The sequence below is a fragment of the Bos mutus genome, chromosome 13 (assembly GCF_027580195.1).
Source record: "Bos mutus isolate GX-2022 chromosome 13, NWIPB_WYAK_1.1, whole genome shotgun sequence".
NCBI lineage: Eukaryota > Metazoa > Chordata > Mammalia > Artiodactyla > Bovidae > Bos > Bos mutus.
In genome coordinates this window covers 9,771,895-9,790,787 of record NC_091629.1, presented here as the reverse complement: position 1 = coordinate 9,790,787, position 18,893 = coordinate 9,771,895, and positions in this window count along the sequence as shown.

Below are 18,893 nucleotides of genomic sequence, written 5' to 3'. Positions count from 1 at the left end.
AGTTCAAAAGCACCAATTCTTCAGTTTTCAGCCTTCTTTATGATCCAACTCTCACATCCATACATGATTACTGGATAAACCATAGTTTTGACTATATAGACCTTTGTTGGCATACTGAGTGCAGCACTTTAACAGCATCATCTATGAAGATTTGAACCAGCTCAGGTGGAATTCCATCACCTCCACTAGCTTGGTTTGTAGTGATGCTTCCTAAGGCCCACTTAACTTTGCACTCCAGGATGTCTAGTTCTTGGTGAGTGATAACACCATTGTGGTTATCTGGGTCATTAAGATCTTTCTTGGACAGTTCTGTGTATTCTTGCCACCTCTTCTTAATATCTTCTGCAAATCCATACCATTTCTTTCCTTAATTGTCCCAATCTTTTCATGAAATGTTCCCTAATTTTCTTGAAGAGATCTTTCCCATCCTATTGTTTTCTTCAATTTTTTTGCACTGTTCACTCAAGAAGGTTTTCTTATCTCTCCTTGTTATTCTTTGGAATTCTGCATTCAGATTGATATATTTTCCCTTTTCTTTGCCTTTTGCTTTTCTTCTTTTCTCAGCTATTTGTAAGGCCTCCTCAGACAACCATTTTGCCTTTTTGTATTTCTTCTTCTTGAGGATGGTTTTGATCTGCCTCCTGAATAATGTTATGAACTTCTGTCCATAGTTCTTCAGGCACTCTATTAGATCTGATCTCTTAAATCTATTTTTCACTTCTACTGTATAATCATAAAGGATTTGATTTAGCTCATACATGAATGGCCTAGTGGTTTTTCCTGCTTTCTTCAAGTTAGAATTTTGCAGTAAGTTACAGTCAGTTCCCAGTCTTGTTTTTGCTGACTGTGTAAAGATTCTCCATCTTCAGCTGCAAAGAATATAATCATCCTGATTTCAGTATTGACCATACAGTGATGTCCATGTGTAGAATCATCTCTTGTATTGTCAGAAGAGGATGTTTGCTATGACTCGCGCATTCTCTTGGCAAAACTCTGTTGGCCTTTGCTCTGCTTCATTTTGTATTCCAAGATCAAACTTGCTTGTTACTCCAGGTATCTATTAACTTCCTACTTTTGCATTCCAGTCCCCTATGATGAAAAGGACATCTTTTTTAGGTGTTAGTTCTAAAAGGTCTTTTAGATCTTCATAGAACTGTTCAACTTCAGTTTCTTTGGCATAAGTGGTTGTGACACAGACTTGGATTACTGTGATATTGAATGTTCTGTCTTGGAAATGAAACAAGATCATTCCATTGTTTTTACACCCAAATACTGCATTTTGAACTCTTTGCATTGACTGTGAGGGCTGCTCTATTTCCTCTAAGGGATTCTTGCCCAGAGTAATAGATATAATGGTTATCTGAACTAAGTTTGCCTATTCCTGTCCATTTTAGTTCAATGAATCCTAAAATGTCGATGTTCATTCTTGCCATCTCCTGTTTGACCACTTCCAATTTACCTTGATTCATGGACCTGACATTCTATGTTCCTATGCAATAGTGTTCTTTACTTTCACCACCAGATGCATCCACAACTGGGCATTGTTTCCGCTTTGGCTCAGCCTCTTCATCCCTTCTGGAGCGATTTCTCCTCTCTTCTGTAGCATTTTGGACACTTACTGAACTCGGGGGGGTTCATCTTTCAGTGTTATATCTTTCTGCCTTTTCATACTGTTCACAGGGTTCTCAAGGCAAGAATGCTGAAGTGGTTTTCCATTCCCTTCTCCAGTGGACCACGTTTTGTCAAATCTCTCCATCATATCCAGTCCATCATGAGTGGCCCTATGGGGCATGGCTCATAGCCTCATTAAGTTACACAAAGCTGTGATCCATGTGATTATTTTGGTTAGTTTTCATAGATTGTGGTTTTCATTTTGTCTGCCCACTGATGGATGAGGAGAAGAGGCGTGTGCAAGCTTCCTGATAGGAGGGCTGGCTGTGGAGAAAACTGAGTCTTGTTCTGGTGGGCAAGGCCAGGATCAGTAAATCTTTAATCCAATTTTCTGCTGATGGGTGGCAGGGGTAATAATGGTGGGTAGGGGTATTGGTGGCTTCCTTGAAAAGGACTTATGCCAGCAATACTGTGCCTCCCAGGACTGCTGCTGTCAGTGCCCCTGATCCCGTGCCAGGCCACTGTCAACCCACACCTCCGCTGGAGACCCCCAAAACACTCATAGACAAGTCTGGCTCAGTGTCTTTTGGGGTCACTGCTCCTTTCTTCTGGGTCCTGGAGCACATAAGGGAAGTCTTTTCCTTCCAAGAGGCTGTTTTCCTAGTCCTGTGCAAGTTCTGGAATCAAATCCTACTGACCTTCAAAGTCATATTCCCTTAGGTTTCTCAGTTCCTTTGCCCGATCCTTGGGTTGGGAAGTCTGTTGTGGGTCCTAGAACTTTCGCAACAGCGAAAGAACTTCTTTGGTAAAACTGTTTTCCAGTTTGTGGATAGCCCACCTGGCAGCTCTATAGTAGGGATTATGGAAATCTCCTCCAAGAGGATTTATGCCACATGCCACGCCTTCCAAAACTGCTGTGGCCAGAGCTGCTGTCCCCGTCGCAGGCCACTGCTGACCCATGCCTTTGCAGGAGACCCTCAAACACTCACAGGCAGCTCTGGCTGTCTCTTCTGGGGGCCACTGCTCCTTTATCTGGGTCCTGATGCACACAAGATTTTGTTTATGCCCTCCAGTGTCTCTGGCGGGTATGAGGTTTGATTTTAAATGTGATTGTGCCCCTTCTACCACCTTCTTGAGGCTTTTCCTTTGCCCTTGGATGTGTGGTATCATTTTCTGGTGGGTTCCAACATTTTCCTGTTGATGGTTGTTCAGCTGCTAGTTGCAATTTTGGTGCTCTTGCAAAAGATGAGCACACTTGTTCATTTGTACCCTCTTTAGACTTCATATATAAACCATAGCATGTGATATTTGTCTTTCTCAGTTTACTCAGTAAGAGTAACTTCTAGATCCATCCATTTTGTTACAAATGGCATTTTTTAATGGTTATATTCCATATTTAATGTTTATATGTACCACATCTTCTTTATGCACTCCTCTGTTGATGGACATTTAGGTTGCTTCCATGTCCTAGTTACTCTAAATAGTGATGCAATGAATATTGGGATGCCTGAATCTTCTTAAAGTATGGTTTTTTCTGGGTATATGCCTAAGAATGGGTTGCTGGTCATGTGGTGGCTCTATTTTTGTTTCTTTAAGGAGCCTTTACATAGTAGTCTGCATAGTGGCTGTGCCAATTTATATTCCCACCAAAAGTGTAGGAGGGTTCCCTTTTCTCCACATCCTCTCAAGAATTTATTGTTTGTAGATTTATTAACTTACTCTTTGTCTTAATTACTTTAGTATTTGTCACCCGTACCTAACACTCCACTACTGAAAATTTAGGAATTAACACTTCTTTAAGGATCAGATAAAAATCTGGGAAGAAAGCCAATTTTGTTTTTCACTTTAAAAAAAATAAGGGACCTTTAAAAATTGAAGTGTATTTGATTTACAATATTGTGTTAGTTTCAGGTGTACAGCAAAGTGATTTAGTTATATATATATTGTTTCAGGGAGTTTTCCATTATAGGTTATTATAAGATATTAAATATTCCTTGTTATACATTAAGTCGATGTTGTTTATCTATTTTACATACAGTAATGTATATCTGTTAATCCCATACTGCTAATTTATCCCTCCCACCTTCCCTTTCTCCTTTGGTTACCCTAATTTTGTTTTCTATGTCTGTGTCTGTGTTTATTTTGTAAATAGATAAATTCATATTGTTCTTTTAAATTCCACATAGAAGTGATAACATATTTATCTTTCTCTTAGTATTTTATAGGTCCATCCATATTGCTCCAAAACGCATTATTTCATTGTTTTTTATGGCTAAGTAGTATTCCATTGTGTATACATACCACATCTTTATTCATGCATCTGGTGATGGACATTTAGGCTGTTTCCGTGTCTTGAGTACTGTAAGGGGTGTATGTACCTTTTCAAATTGGAGTTTTCATCTTTTCTGGATATATAGACAGGAGTGAGATTGCTATCTCATATGGTAACTTTATTTTTAATTTTTTAAAGAATCTCTACACTATTTTCTATAGTGGTTGCACCACGTCACATTCCCACCAATAGTGAAGGAGGGTTCCCTTTTTTCTACAACTCCTCCGTTATTATCTGTAGACTTTATGATGACAGTCATCCTGACCAGTGTGACATACCTCATTATGATTTTTTCACTTATCTAATAATTAATAATGTTGAGCATATTTTCATGTGCCTGTTAGTCATCCATGTGTCTTCTTTACAGATATCTCTATTTAGATCTTCTGCCCATTGTTTGATTGGGTTACCTGTTTTGTTTTGTTTTGTTTTACATGGAGTTGTATTAGTTGTTTGTATATTTTGGAAATTAATCCCTTGTTGGCTATTGAAATATTGAATATATTCATATTCACTATATTGAATATATTGAAAAATATTTGAAAATATTTTCAGTTTAACCATAGGTTGTCTTTTTGATTTGTTGATGGCTTCCTTTGCTGTGCAAAAGGTTTTCAGTTTGATTAGACCACATTTGTTTATTTTTGCTTTTCTTTCTAAAAAAAAATTCATCTAAAGAAAATTGCTACAATTTATGTCAGAATGTGTTTCCTATGTTCTCTTCTAAGAGTTTCATGGTGTTGTCTTATTTTTAGGTTTATAGGCCATTTGACATTTAGTTCTGTATGTGGTGTGAGGGGGTGTTCTAATTTCGTTGAGTTTCATGACACTGTCCAGCTTCCTCAAAACACTTGAGGACATTGTCTTTCCTTCACTGTGTACTTTGTCTCCTTTGTTTATGATTAATCCATAGTTGTATAGGTTTATTTCTGAGCTCTCTATTCTGTTCCACTGATCTGTATGTCTGTTTCTTGCCAATATGATGCTGTTTTGATCACTGAAGCTTTACAGTATTGTGTGGACTTTGGGAGGGTAATGCTTCTAGGTTTGTTTTTTTCTTCAGGATTGTTCTGGCAATTCTGGGTCTTCCGTAATACCATATAAAAGTTTTACAATTGTTTTTTGTAGTTCTGTGAAAAATGTCACTAGTAATTTGATAGGAATCATAATAAATTGAAAGACTGCTTTGGGAAGTATGACTATTATATTAATACTTTATACCCACAAGCATAAAGTGTCTTTCCATTCCTTTGCATCATCTTCAATTGCCTTGATCAGCATTTTAACTTCTTACTATAGGTCTTTCCACCTCCTACATAGATTTATTGCTGGGCACTTTATTTTTTTGATGTGACTTTATTTTTTTCTTTTATTTTCTAATACGTCATTGTTAGTATAAAAAAAAGAAACAGATTTCTGTATATTAACTTGTGCTCTGCTAACTTGCTGAATCAATTTATTAATTCAAATAGCTTTCTTTGTGTGAAGTCTTTAGGGATCCCTACACAGAGTATCGTTCAGTTGAGTCCAGTCACTCAGTCATATCTCTCTGTGACCCCATGGACTGCAGCACACCAGGCTTCCCTGTCCATCATCAACTCCCAGAGCCTGCTCAAACTCATGTCCATCGAGGCGGTGATGCCATCCAACCATTTTGTCCTCTGTTGTCACCTTCTTCCCTTGCCTTCAATTTTTCCCAGCATCAGGGTCTTTTCCAGTAACTCAGTTCTTTACACGGGCGGCCAAAGTATTGGAGCTTCAGCATCAGTCCTTCCAATGAGTATCGTGTCATCTACATATGACAGGTTTACCTCTTTCCTTTCAAATGGGACACATTTTATTTCTTCTCTTCTTGAAATGGCTAGGAATGCCAATACTATGTTGAACAGAAGCAGTGACAGTGAGCATCTTTGTCTGGTTCCAGAATCAGTGGGGAGGCTTTCAGCATTTCACTCCTGAGTTTTCTGTTGGCTGTGAAATGGCATTATCCTGTTGAGATATGTTCTCACTTTGTGTTTTTTTTTTTTTTTTTAAACAATGAATGTATACTGAAAGCTATCAAATGCTTTCTCTGAATATATTCAGATGACCATTAAGTTTTTGTCTTCTTGTTAATGTGGTGTTATCATATCAATTGATTTGTATGTTAAATCATCCTTGCAACCTTGTAATGAATCCAACATCATCATCATGTACAATTCTTTCTATGTATTCTTGGTGTAAGTTGCTAAAACTTCGAGGAGTTTTGCATCTACATTCATCAATTTATTGGTCTTTTTTTTTTTTTTTGGTAGTGTCTTTTTTTATGGTCCTCTAAATATCAGTTGAGTCCAAATATACTAGTGTGTCCTTTAGGATTTCTGTTGCCTTTTTGATTTTCTGACGATGATTTGTCCACTGGTATTCAGTTCAGTCGCTCAGTCGTGTCCGACTCTTTGCGACCCCATGAATCGCAGCACGCCAGGCCTCCCTGTCCATCACCAACTCCCAGAGTTCACCCAGACTCACGTCCATCGAATCAGTGATGCCATCCAGCCATCTCATCCTCTGTCGTCCCCTTCTCCTCCTGCCCCCAATCCCTTCCAGCATCAGAGTCTTTTCCAATGAGTCAACTCTTCACATGAGGTGGCCAAAGTACTGGAGTTTCAGCTTTAGCATCATTCCTTCCAAAGAAATCCCAGGGCTGATCTCCTTTAGAATGGACTGGTTCAGTTCAAAAGCATCAATTCTTCGGCGCTCAGCCTTCTTCACAGTCCAACTCTCACATCCATACATGACCACAGGAAAAACCATAGCCTTGACTAGATGGACCTTTGTTGGCAAAGTAATGTCTCAGCTTTTGAATATGCTATCTAGGTTGGTCATAACTTTCCTTCCAAGGAATAAGCATCTTTTAATTTCATGGCTGCAGTCACCATCTGCAGTGATTTTGGAGCCCAGAAAAATAAAGTCTTACACTGTTTCCACTGTTTCCCCATCTATTTACCATGAAGTGATGGTTTCCTACTATTATTGTATTCCTGTCAATCTCTCACTTTTATCAGCACTTGTTTAATATATTTAGGTGCTCTTATATTGGGTGCATATATGTTAACAAGTATAATGCCCTCTTGTATTGATCCTTTTACAAATATATAGTATCCTTCTTTGCCTTTATGGACTTTGTTATAAAATCTACTTTATCCAGTATCAGAAAGCTGCATCAGTTTTCTCATCATCTCTGTTTGAATGAAATACCTTTTCTATCCTTGTTGTTTAATCTACGTCTTTGCCAAAAAGTGAGTCTCATATGCAGCATACTGTAGTTTCTTTTATTACCCACTCTGCTGCTTTATATCTTTTGATCACAGCATTTAGTCTACTGACACTTAAAGTAATGCTAAGTATGTAGTTATTGTCATTTTAAATCTTTTTTTTTTTTTTTTCAGTTGGCTTCAGCTCTCTTTGGCAGGCTTCAATGATGGCTCAGATGGTAAAGAGTCTGCCTGCAATGCAGGAGACCCAGGTTCAATCCCTAGGTCAGGAAGATCCTCTGGAGAAGGAAATGGCAACCCACTCCAGTATTCTTGCCTGGAAAATCCCATGGACAGAGGAGTCTGGTGGGCTATAGTCCATGGAGTCACAAAAGAGTCAGACACAACTGAGCTACTAACACTTTCACTTTCATATAATTATTGTCATTTTAAACCTTTTTCAGTTGGATTCTGTACTTCCTGTGTTTATTCTTTTGTCCACATTGCTACAAATGGCATGATTTCATTTTTATTTATTTTAAAAATTTTCATTGTAGTTGCTTTACAATGTTGTTAGTTTCTGCTGAACAGCAAAATGCATCAGCTATACTTTTCCATATATCCCTTCTTTGTCACCACCAGGCATTGATTAGTTTCCTACACAGTAGGTTCTCATCAGTTATCTATTTTATACATAGAATGTGTGGATCCCAATTTTCCAATTGATCCCACTCCCCCTTTCCCACCTTGGTGTCCATATATCTGTCTGTGTCTCTATTTCTGCTTTTTAATAGATTCACTTGGTGTATTTTTCTAGATTCCACGTATATACATTTATATGATATTTGTTTTCTTCATTCTGACATACCTCACTCTGCTCTGTATGACAGCCACTAGGTCTAGCCACATCTCTGCAACTTTCACTATTTCTTTTATATATATACACACACACACACACACACATATATATATATATATATATATATATATATATGCTACAATGCTACATCATCTTTATCCATTTCTCTGATGATAGGCATTTAGCAGGCTTACATGTCCCAGCTATTGTAAATACTGCTACAGTGCATGTATCTTTTGGAATTATGGTTTTCTCTGAGTACCTGCCCAGAAGTAAGTTTGCTGAGTCATATGTTAACTCTGTTTTTAGCTTTTTTTAAAATAAAAATTTATTTAATCGGAGGCTAATTACTTTACAATATTGTATTGGTTTTGCCATACATCGACATGAATCCGCTACGGGTGTACATGTGTTCCCCATCCTGAATCCCCCTCCCACCTCCGTCCCCATCCCATCTCTCTGGGTCATCCCAGTGCATCAGCCCCGAGCATCCTGTATCATGCATCGAACCTGGACTGGCGATCTGTTTCACATATGATAATATACATGTTTCAATGCCATTTTCCCAAATCATCCCACCCTCGCCCTCTCTCACAGAGTCCAAAAGACAGTTCTATACATCTGTGTCTCTTGCTGTCTCGCATACAGGGTTATCGTTACCATTGTTCTAAATTCCATATATATGCGTTAGTATACTGTATTGGTGTTTTTCTTTCTGGCTTACTTCACTCCGTATAATAGGCTCCAATTTCATCCACCTCATTAGAACTGATTCAAATGTATTCTTTTTAATGGCTGAGTAATACTCCATTGTGTATATGTACCACAGCTTTCTTATCCATTCATCTGCTGATGGGCATCTAGCTTGCTTCCATGTCCTGGCTATTAGAAACAGTGCTGTGATGAACACTGGAGTACATGTGTTTCTTTCAATTCTGGTTTCCTTGGTGTGTATGCCTAGCAGTGGGATTGCTAGGTCGTATGGCAGTTCTATTTCCAGTTTTTAAAGCAATCTCCACGTTGTTTTCCATAGTGGTTGTACTAGTTTGCATTCCCACCAACAGTGTAAGAGGGTTCCCTTTTCTCCACACCCTCTCCAGCATTTATTGCTTGTAGACTTTTGGATAGCAGCCATTCTGACTGTTGTGAAATGGTACCTCATTGTGGTTTTGATTTGCATTTCTCTGATAATGAGTGATGTTGAGCATCTTTTCATGTGTTTGTTAACCATCTGTATGTCTTCTTTGGAGAAATGTCTGTTTAGTTCTTTGGCCCATTTTTTGATTGGGTCATTTATTTTTGTGGAATTGAGCTGCAGGAGTTGATAGTATATTTCTGAGATTAATTCTTTGTCAGTTGCTCCATTTGCTATTATTTTCTCTCATTCTGAAGGCTGTCTTTTCACCTTGCTTATAGTTTCCATTGTGCAGAAGCTTTTTATTTTTTATTTTTTTAGAAGCTTTTAATTTTAATTAGGTCCCGTTTATTTTTGCTTTTATTTCCAATATTCTGGGAGGTGGGTCATAGAGGATCCTGCTGTGATTTATGTCAGAGAGTGTTTTGCCTATGTTCCCCTCTAGGAGTTGTATAGTTTCTGGTCTTACGTTTAGCTCTTTAATCCATTTTGAGTGTATTTTTGTGTATGGTGTTACAAAGTGTTCTAGTTTCATTCTTTTACAAGTGGTTGACCAGTTTCCCCAGCACCACTTGTTAAAGAGATTGTCTTTTCTCCATTGTATATTCTTGCCTCCTTTGTTAAAGATAAGGTTTCCATAGGTACATGGATTTGTCTCTGGGCTATTTTGTTCCATTGATCTATATTTCTGTCTTTGTGCCAGTACCATACTGTCTTGATGCTGTTTTTCATAGTGGCTGCATCAAGTTACATTCCCACCAATCGTGCAAGTGGGTTTCCTTTCTCCACACCCTCTCCAGCATTTACTGTCTCTAGATTTTTTGATGATGGCCATTCTGACTGGTGTGAGGTGATACTCATTGTAATTTTGATTTTCATTTCTCTAATTATTAGTGATGTCGGGCATCATTTCACGTGCTTTGTGGCCATTGTATCTCTTTTTTGGAGAAATGTCTAATGAGGTCTTCCACCCATTTTCTGATTGGTATTGAGTTATATGAACTGTTTGTGTATTTTAGAGATTAATTCCTTGTCAGTTGCTATATTTGCAAATACTTCGCCCCCTTCTGAGGGCTGTGTTCTCATGTTCTTTATAGTTTCCATTGCTGTGCAAAAAGCTTTAAATAGGTTCCATTTGTTTATTTTTTGTTATTTTCACTACTCTAGGAGTTGGGCCAAAGAATACCTTCCTGTAATTTATGTCAAAGAGTGAATTGCATATGTTTTCCTCTAAGAGTTTAACAGTGTCTGGCCTTACATTTAGTTCTTTAATCCATTTAAAGCTTATTTTAATGTGTGGTGTTATGGAGTGTTCTAATTTCATTCTTTTACATGTAGCTGTCCAGTTTTCCCAGCACCAATTATTGAAGAAACTGTCTTTCCAACATTGTGTATTCTTGTCACCATTTTCATAGGTGACCATAGTCCATCGGTTTCTCTGGGATTCCTGTTCATTGGTCTATATTTCTGTTTTTGTGCCAATACCGTACTGTCTCCATTACTGTAGATTATGTAGTACAGTCTTCAGTCAGGAAGCCTGATTCCTCCAGCTTCTCCCTCCCCCACCTCAGGATTGCTTTGGTTATTTGAGGTGTTTTTTTTTTTTTTTATTTTTCCTTACAAATTGCAAAATTTTTTGTTTTGAATCTGTGAAAAATACTATTAGTAATTTGATAGGAAAATAGATAGTGAAACACTGGAAACAGTGGCTGAATATATTTTGGGGGGGCTCCAAAATCACTGCAGATGGTGAATGCAGCCATGAAATTAAAAGACGTTTACTCCTTGGAAGGGAAGTTATGACCAACTTAGCATATTAAAAAGCATATTAAATGCATATTAAAAAGCAGAGACATTACTTTGTCCACAAAGGTTCGTCTAGCCAGGGCCAGTATTGGAGTTTCATCTTCAACATCAGTCCTTCCAATGAACAGCCAGGACTGATCTCCTTTAGGATGGACTGGTTAGATCTCCCTGCAGTCCCAGGGACTCTCAAGAGTCTTCTCTAACACCACAGTTCAAAAGCATCAATTCTTCACCGCTCAGCTTTTTTTTATAGTCCAACTCTCACATCCGTACATGACCACTGGAAAAACCATAGCCTTGACTAGATGGATCTTTGTTGGCAAAGTAATGTCTCTGCTTTTGAATATGCTGTCTAGGTTGGTCATAACTTTCCTTCCAAGGAGTAAGCGTCTTTGAATTTCATGGCTGCAAGCACCATCTGCAGTGACTTGGGAGCCCAGAAAAATAAAGTCTGACACTGTTGCCCCATCTATTTGCCATGAAGTGATGGGACCAGATGCCATGATCTTAGTTTTCTGAATGTTGAGCTTTAAGCCAACTTTTTCACTCTCCACTTTCACTTTCATCAAGAGGCTTTCACTTTCATCATCACTTTCTGCCATAAGGGTGCTGTCATCTGCATATTGGAGGATATTGATATTTCTCCCAGCAATCTTGATTCCAGCTTGTGCTTCCTCCATCCCAGCGTTTCTCATGATGTACTCTGCATAGAAGTTAAATAAGCAGGCTGACAATATATGCCTTGACATACTCCTTTTCCTATTTGGAACCAGTCTGTTGTTCCATGTCCAGTTCTAACTGTTGCTTCCTGACCTGCATACAGGTTTCTCAAGAAGCAGGTCAGGTGGTCTGGTATTCCCATCTCTTTCAGAATTTCCCACAGTTTATTGTGATCCACACAGTCAAAGGCTTTGGCATAGTCAATAAAGCAGAAATAGATGTTTTTCTGGAACTCTCTTGCTTTTTCCATGATCCAGCAGATGTTGGCAATTTGATCTCTGGGTCCTCTGCCTTTTCCAAAACCAGCTTGAACATCTGGAAGTTCACGGTTCATGTATTGCTGAAGCCTGGCTTGGAGAATTTTAAGCATTACTTACTAGCAGTTAGATGAGTGCAATTGTGCGGTAGCTTGACCATTCTTTGGCATTGCCTTCTCTGGGATTGGAATGAAAACTGACCTTTTCCAGTCCTGTGTCCACTGTTGAGTTTTCCAAATTTGCTGGCATACTGAGTGCAGCACTTTTACAGCATCATCTTTCAGGATGTGAAATAGCTCACCTGGAATTCCATCACCTCCACTAGCTTTGTTCGTAGTGATGCTTACTAAGGCCCACTTGACTCCACATTCCAGGATGTCTGCCTCTAGGTGAGTGATCACACTATCATGATTATCTCGGTCGTAAAGATCTTTTTTGTACAGTTCTTCTGTGTATTCTTGCCACCTCTTCTTAATATCTTCTGCTTCTGTTAGGTCCATACCATTTCTGTCTTTTATCGAGCCCATCTTTGCATGAAATATTCCCTTGGTATCTTTAATTTTCTTGAAGAGATCTCTAGTCTTTCCCATTCTGTTGTTTTCCTCTATTTCTTTGCATTGATCGCTGAGGAAGGCTTTCTTATCTCTCCTTGCTATTCTTTGGAACTCTGCATTTAGATGCTTATATCTTTCCTTTTCTCCTTTGCTTGTCACTTCTCTTCTTTTCACAGCTATTTGTAAGGCCTCCCCAGACAATATTTTGCTTTCTTGCATTTCTTTTTCTTAGGGATGGTCTTGATTTCTGTCTCCTATACAATGTCACGAACCTCCGTCCATAGTTCATCAAGCACTGTATCTATCAGATCTAGTCCCTTAAATCTATTTCTCACTTCCACTGTATAGTCATAAGGGATTTGATTTAGGTCATACCTGAATGGTTTAGTGTTTTTCTTCATTTTCTTCCATTTAAGTCTGAATTTGGCAATAAGGAGTTCATGATCCGAGCCACACTCAGTTCCCGGTCTTGTTTTTGCTGACTGTATAGAGTTTCTCCATCTTCAGCTGCAAAGAATATAATCAATCTGATTTTGGCGTCGACCATCTGGTGATGTTCATGTGTAGAGGGTTCTTTTGTGTTGTTGGAAGAGGGTGTTTGCTATTACCAGTGCGTTCTCTTGGCAGAACTCTATTAGCCTTTGCCCTGCTCACTTTCACGCTTTGGAGAAGGAAATGGCAACCCACTCCAGTGTTCTTCCCTGGAGAATGCCAGGGATGGGGAGCCTCGTGGGCTGCCATCTATGGGGTCGCACAGAGTCAGACACGACTGAACTGACTTAGCAGCAGCAGCAGCATTCTGTATTCCAAGGCCAAATTTGCCTGTTATTCCATGTGTTTTTTGACTTCCTACTTTTGCATTCCAGTTCCCTATAATGAAAAGGACATCTTTTTTGGGTGGTAGTTCTAGAAGGTCTTGTAGGTCTTCATAGAACTGTTCAACTTCTGCTTCTTCAGCGTAACTGGCTGGGGCATAGACTTGGATTACCATGATACTGAATGGTTTGCCTTGGAAACGAACAGAGATCATTCTGTCGTTTTTGAGATTGCATCCAAGTACTGCATTTCGGACTCTTTTGATGACTATGACGGCTATTCCATTTCTTCTAAGGGATTCCTGCCCACAGTAGTAGATATAAGGGTCATCTGAGTTAAATTCACCCATTCTAGTCCATCTTAGTTCACTGATTCCTAGAATGTCGATGTTCACTCTTGCCATCTCCTGTTTGAACACTTCCAATTTGCCTTGATTCATGGACCTAACATTCCAGGTTCCTATGCAATATTGCTCTTTACAGCATTGAACCCTGCATCCATCACCAGTCCCATTCACAACTGGGTATTGTTTTTGCTTTGGCTCCATCCCTTCATTCTTTCTGGAGTTATTTCTCCACTGAACTCCTTAGCATATTCAGCACTTACTGCCCTGGGGAATTCATCTTTCAGTGTCCTATCATTTTGCCTTTTCATACTGTTCATGGGGTTCTCAAGGTAAGAATATTGAATTGGTTTGCCATTTTCTTCTCCAGTGGACCACATTCTGTCAGACCTCTCCACCATGACCACCTATCTTGGGTGTCCCCACACGGCATAGCTTAGTTTCATTGAGTTAGACAAGTCTGTGGTCTGTGTGATCAGATTAGCTAGTTTTCTGTGATTGTAGTTTCAGATTGTAGTTTCAGTCTGTCTGCCCTCTGATCCCCTCTCTCAGTACTTACCATTTTACTTGGGTTTCTCTTACCTTGGATGTGGGGTATCTCTTCACGGCTGTTCAGCAAAGCACAGCCGCTGCTCCTTACCTCTGTTGCGGGGTAGCTCCTCTCGGCTGCCACCCCGTCCTTGGGCCAGGATAGCTCCTCTCAGCCGTGCTCGTGCACCGTCACAGCTGCCACGACATGCTGTTCATATTTTCTATTTTTTCCTGGTTCAGTCTTGGAATATTGTACCTTCGGAAGAATTTGTCCATTTCTCCTAGGTTGTCCATTTTATTGGCATATAGTTGCTTATAGTAGTCTCCTATGGTACTTTGTATTTTTATGGTATCAGTTGTAAGTTTCCCTTTTCATTTCTAATTTTATTGAGTCCTTCCTCTCTTTTTCTTGATAAGTCTGGCTACAGGTTTAACAATTATGTCTATCATCTCAAAGAACCAGCGTTAGATTCATTGATCTTTGCTACTGTTTTCATCATTTCTACTTCTTTTATTTCTCCTGTGATTTTTATGATTTCTTCTACTAACTTTGGGTATTCTTATTCTTTTCTCTGGTTGGTTTAGGTGTAAGGTTAGGTTGGAGATTTTTCTTCTTTCTTGAGGTAGGACTCTCTTCCTATAAACTGCTTTTGCTGCATCACACAGGTTTTAGTTTGTTGTGTTTTCATGGTTTTTTATTTCTATTTATCTTTTTATGTCTTTCGTGATCTCCTGGTTATTTAGTAGCACACTGTTTAGCCTCCAGGTGTTTGTGTTTTTTTACTCTTCTTCCCTCTAATTGATTTCTAACCTCATAGTGTTAAAAAGATGCTAGAAACAATTTCCAATGTCTTAAATTTACCAAGACTGGATTTGTGTCCTATGATGTGATATATCCTAGAGAATGTTCCTTGTGCACTTGAGAAGAAAATGTATTCTGATTCTACTGCTTTCATATTGAATGTCCTGCAAATATCAATTAAGTCTATCTGGTTAATGTGTTGTTTAAAGCTTGTATTTCCTTATTAATTTTCTTCCTGGATGACCTGTGTGTTGGTGTAAGTGGTGTGTTAAAGTCACCTACTATTATTGTATTACTGTCAATTTCCCCTTTTATGGTTGCTAGTATTTGCCTTATGTTTTGAGGTGCTCCTATTCTAGGTGTGTAAATATTTATAATTGTTATAACTTTCTTCTTGGAATGATCCCTTAATCATTATATAGTATCCTTATGTAGTGTCCAAATGATAGACAAGTCTATCTTGTCTGATATGACTATTGCTCCTCCAGCTTTGATTTCTATTTACATGGAACACCTCTTCCCACCCACTTCCAGTCTGTGTGTGTTCCTAGGGCTGGAGTAGGTCTCTTTTGTGAACAGAATGTATATAGGGGTATATAGGTCTTCTTTTTGTATCCATTCAGCCAATCTGTCTCTCAGTTGAAGTATTTAATCAACTTAAATTTAAGGTAAGTGTTGGTATGTATGTTCCTATCACCATTTTCTTAATTGCTTTGGGTTTGCTTTTGTAGCTTTTTTTCTTCTCTTGTGTTTCCTGCCAAAAGATGCTCCTTTAGCATTCATTGTAAAGATGGGGTGGTGGTGCTGAACTCTCTCAGCTTTTGCTCATCTGTCAAGTTTTTGAAGTCTATGTTGAATCTGAATGGTATCCTTGCTGTGGACATTAATCTTGATGTAGGTTTTTCCCTTTTATCACTTTAAATATATCCTGCCACTTCCTTCTTACCTGCAGGGTTTCTACTGAAGAATCAGCTAATAGTCTTATGGGGATTCCCTTGTTTGTTACTTGTTGTCTTTCCCTTGCTACTTTTAATATTTTTCTTTGAATTTCAGTTCTGTTATTTTGATTAATACAGTATTGACTGGGGGAGTTTTTTCAGAAAACTAATGCCGGTAGCTCTAAATTTGTAAGTGAATACTGAAACACCCTAAAATCAACAAGTTTTCTTTGCATTTAATGTACCTATTTGAAACCTGTAAGATGGTGAAAAACAGAGAAGCCTGGTGTGCTGCCATCCATGGGTTGGACACAACTTACTGACTGAACAATAACATGTCTTACAGAAGCATTCTAATATTTCGTTGAGAGTGTAATCAGTATAGCAAGCACCTCTGTACAGGGAACAGAACATATATTACAAATATACCATATACAATCTGCACTTTTCCTGGAAGAGCAGATGCTATACTTTCTGGCAGTGATTTTTTTTCAGTCCTGTGGGTATTATTTCCTCTAGAATATGTTATTGTACCTGATACTCAACAAGGTATATTTTCTTTTAGACATGCCACAAGGAGGACCAGGTATGGGACTACCACTACATTCACCAGAATGGTCATGGCTACTGCTAACAAAAGTTGCTTGTGCGTCATTTTATTCTACGTGTTAAGGCTACACAAAATTTAAATGCATTGGATAAACCACAATTACTCGAATAGAAACCTACTTTCTTACACCATTTTTGAGCTTGCCAGAGGATACTGAAGTTTGCCAGGTATTAATCAGATCTGGTGGCTGTGCGGGCGCAGGAGAGCCGAGAGATCAGGAGGGGCAGCTGTGAGGAGATACCCCTCGTCCAAGGTAAGGAGCAGCACCTGCACTTTGCTGGAGCAGCCGTGAAGATATACCCCACGCCCAAGATAAGAGAAACCCGGTAAGACAGTAGGTGTTGCGAGAGGCATCAAAGGGCAGACACACAAACCATAATCACAGAAAACTAGTTAATCTAATCACACGGACCACAGCCTTGTCTAACTCAATGAAACTAAGCCATGCTGTGTGGGGAAACCCAAAATAGGTGTTCATGGTGGAGAGGTCTGACAGAATGTGGTCCACTGGAGAAGGGAATGGCAAACCATTCAGAATTCTTGCCTTGAGAACCCCGCGAACAGTATGAAAAGGCAAAATGATAGGATACTGAAAGAAGAACTCCCCAGGTCGGTAGGTGCTGAATATGCTACTGAAGATCAGTGGAGAAATAACTCCAGAAAGAATGAAGGGATGGAGCCAGCAAAAACCATACCCAGTTGTGGATATGACTGGTGATAGAAGCAAGGTCCAATGCTGTAAAGAGCAATATTGCATAGGAACCTGGAATGTTAGGTCCATGAATCAAGGCAAACTGGAAGTGGTCAAACAGGAGATGGCAAGAGTGAACGTCAACATTCTAGGAATCAGTAAACTAAAATGGACTGGAATGGGTGAATTTAACTCAGATGACCATTATATCTACTACTGTGGGCAGGAATCCCTTAGAAGAAATGGAATAGCCATCATAGTCATCAAAAGAGTCCGAAATGCAGTACTTGGATGCAATCTCAAAAATGACAGAATGATCTCTGTTCGTTTCCAAGGCAAACCATTCAGTATCATGGTAATCCAAGTCTATGCCCCAACCAGCAATGCTGAAGAAGCTGAAGTTGAACGGTTCTATGAAGACCTACAAGACCTTCTAGAACTACCACCCAATAAAGATGTCCTTTTCATTATAGGGAACTGGAATGCAAAAGTAGGAAGTCAAGAAACACCTGGAGTAACAGGCAAATTTGGCCTTGGAATACAGAATGAAGCAGGGCAAAGGCTAACAGCGTTTTGCCAAAAGAACACACTGGTCATAGCAAACATCCTCTTCCAACAACACAAGAGAAGACTCTACCCATGGACATCACCAGATGGTCAACACCGAAATCAGACTGATTATATTCTTTGCAGACAAAGATGGAGAAGCTCTATACAGCCAGCAAAAATAAGACTGGGAGCTGACTGTGGCTCAGATCAAGAACTCCTTATTGCAAAATTCAGACTTAAATAGAAGAAAGTAGGGAAAACCACTAGACCATTCAAGTACGACCTAAATCAAATTCCTTATGATTATACAGTGGAACTGAGAAATCTGCTGGATCATCAAAAAAGCAAGAGAGTTCCAGAAAAATATCTATTTCTGCTTTATTGACTATGCCAAAGCCTTTGACTGTGTAGATCAAAATAAACTGTGGACAATTCTGAAAGAGATGGGAATATCAGATCACCTTACCTGCCTCTTAAGAAACCTGCCAGGAGAAATATCAATAACCTCAGATATGCAGATGACACCACCCTTATGGCAGAAAGTGAAGAGGAACTACAGAGCCTCTTGATGAAAGTGAAAGAGGAGAGTGAAAAAGTTGGCTTAAAGCTCAACATTCAGAAAACGAAGATCATGGCATCCAGTCCCATCACTTCATGGCAAATAGATGGGGAAACAGTGTCAGACTTTATTTTGGGGGGCTCCAAAATCACTGCAGATGGTGACTGCAGCCATGGAATTAAAAGACGCTTACTCCTTGGAAGGAAAGTTATGACCGACCTAGATAGCATATTGAAAAGCAGAGACATTACTTTGCCAACAAAGGTTCGTCTAGTCAAGGCTATGGTTTTTCCAGTGGTCATGTATGGATGTGAGAGTTGGACTGTGAAGAAAGCTGAGCGCTGAAGAATTGATGCTTTTGAACTGTGGTGTTGGAGAAGACTCTTGCGAGTCCCTTGGACTGCAAGGAGATCCAACCAGTCCATTCTAAAGGAGATCAGTCCTGGGTGTTCGTTGGAAGGAATGATGCTAAAGCTGAAACTCCAATAGTTTGGCCACCTCACATGAAGAATTGCCTCATTGGAAAAGACTCTGATGCTGGGAGGGA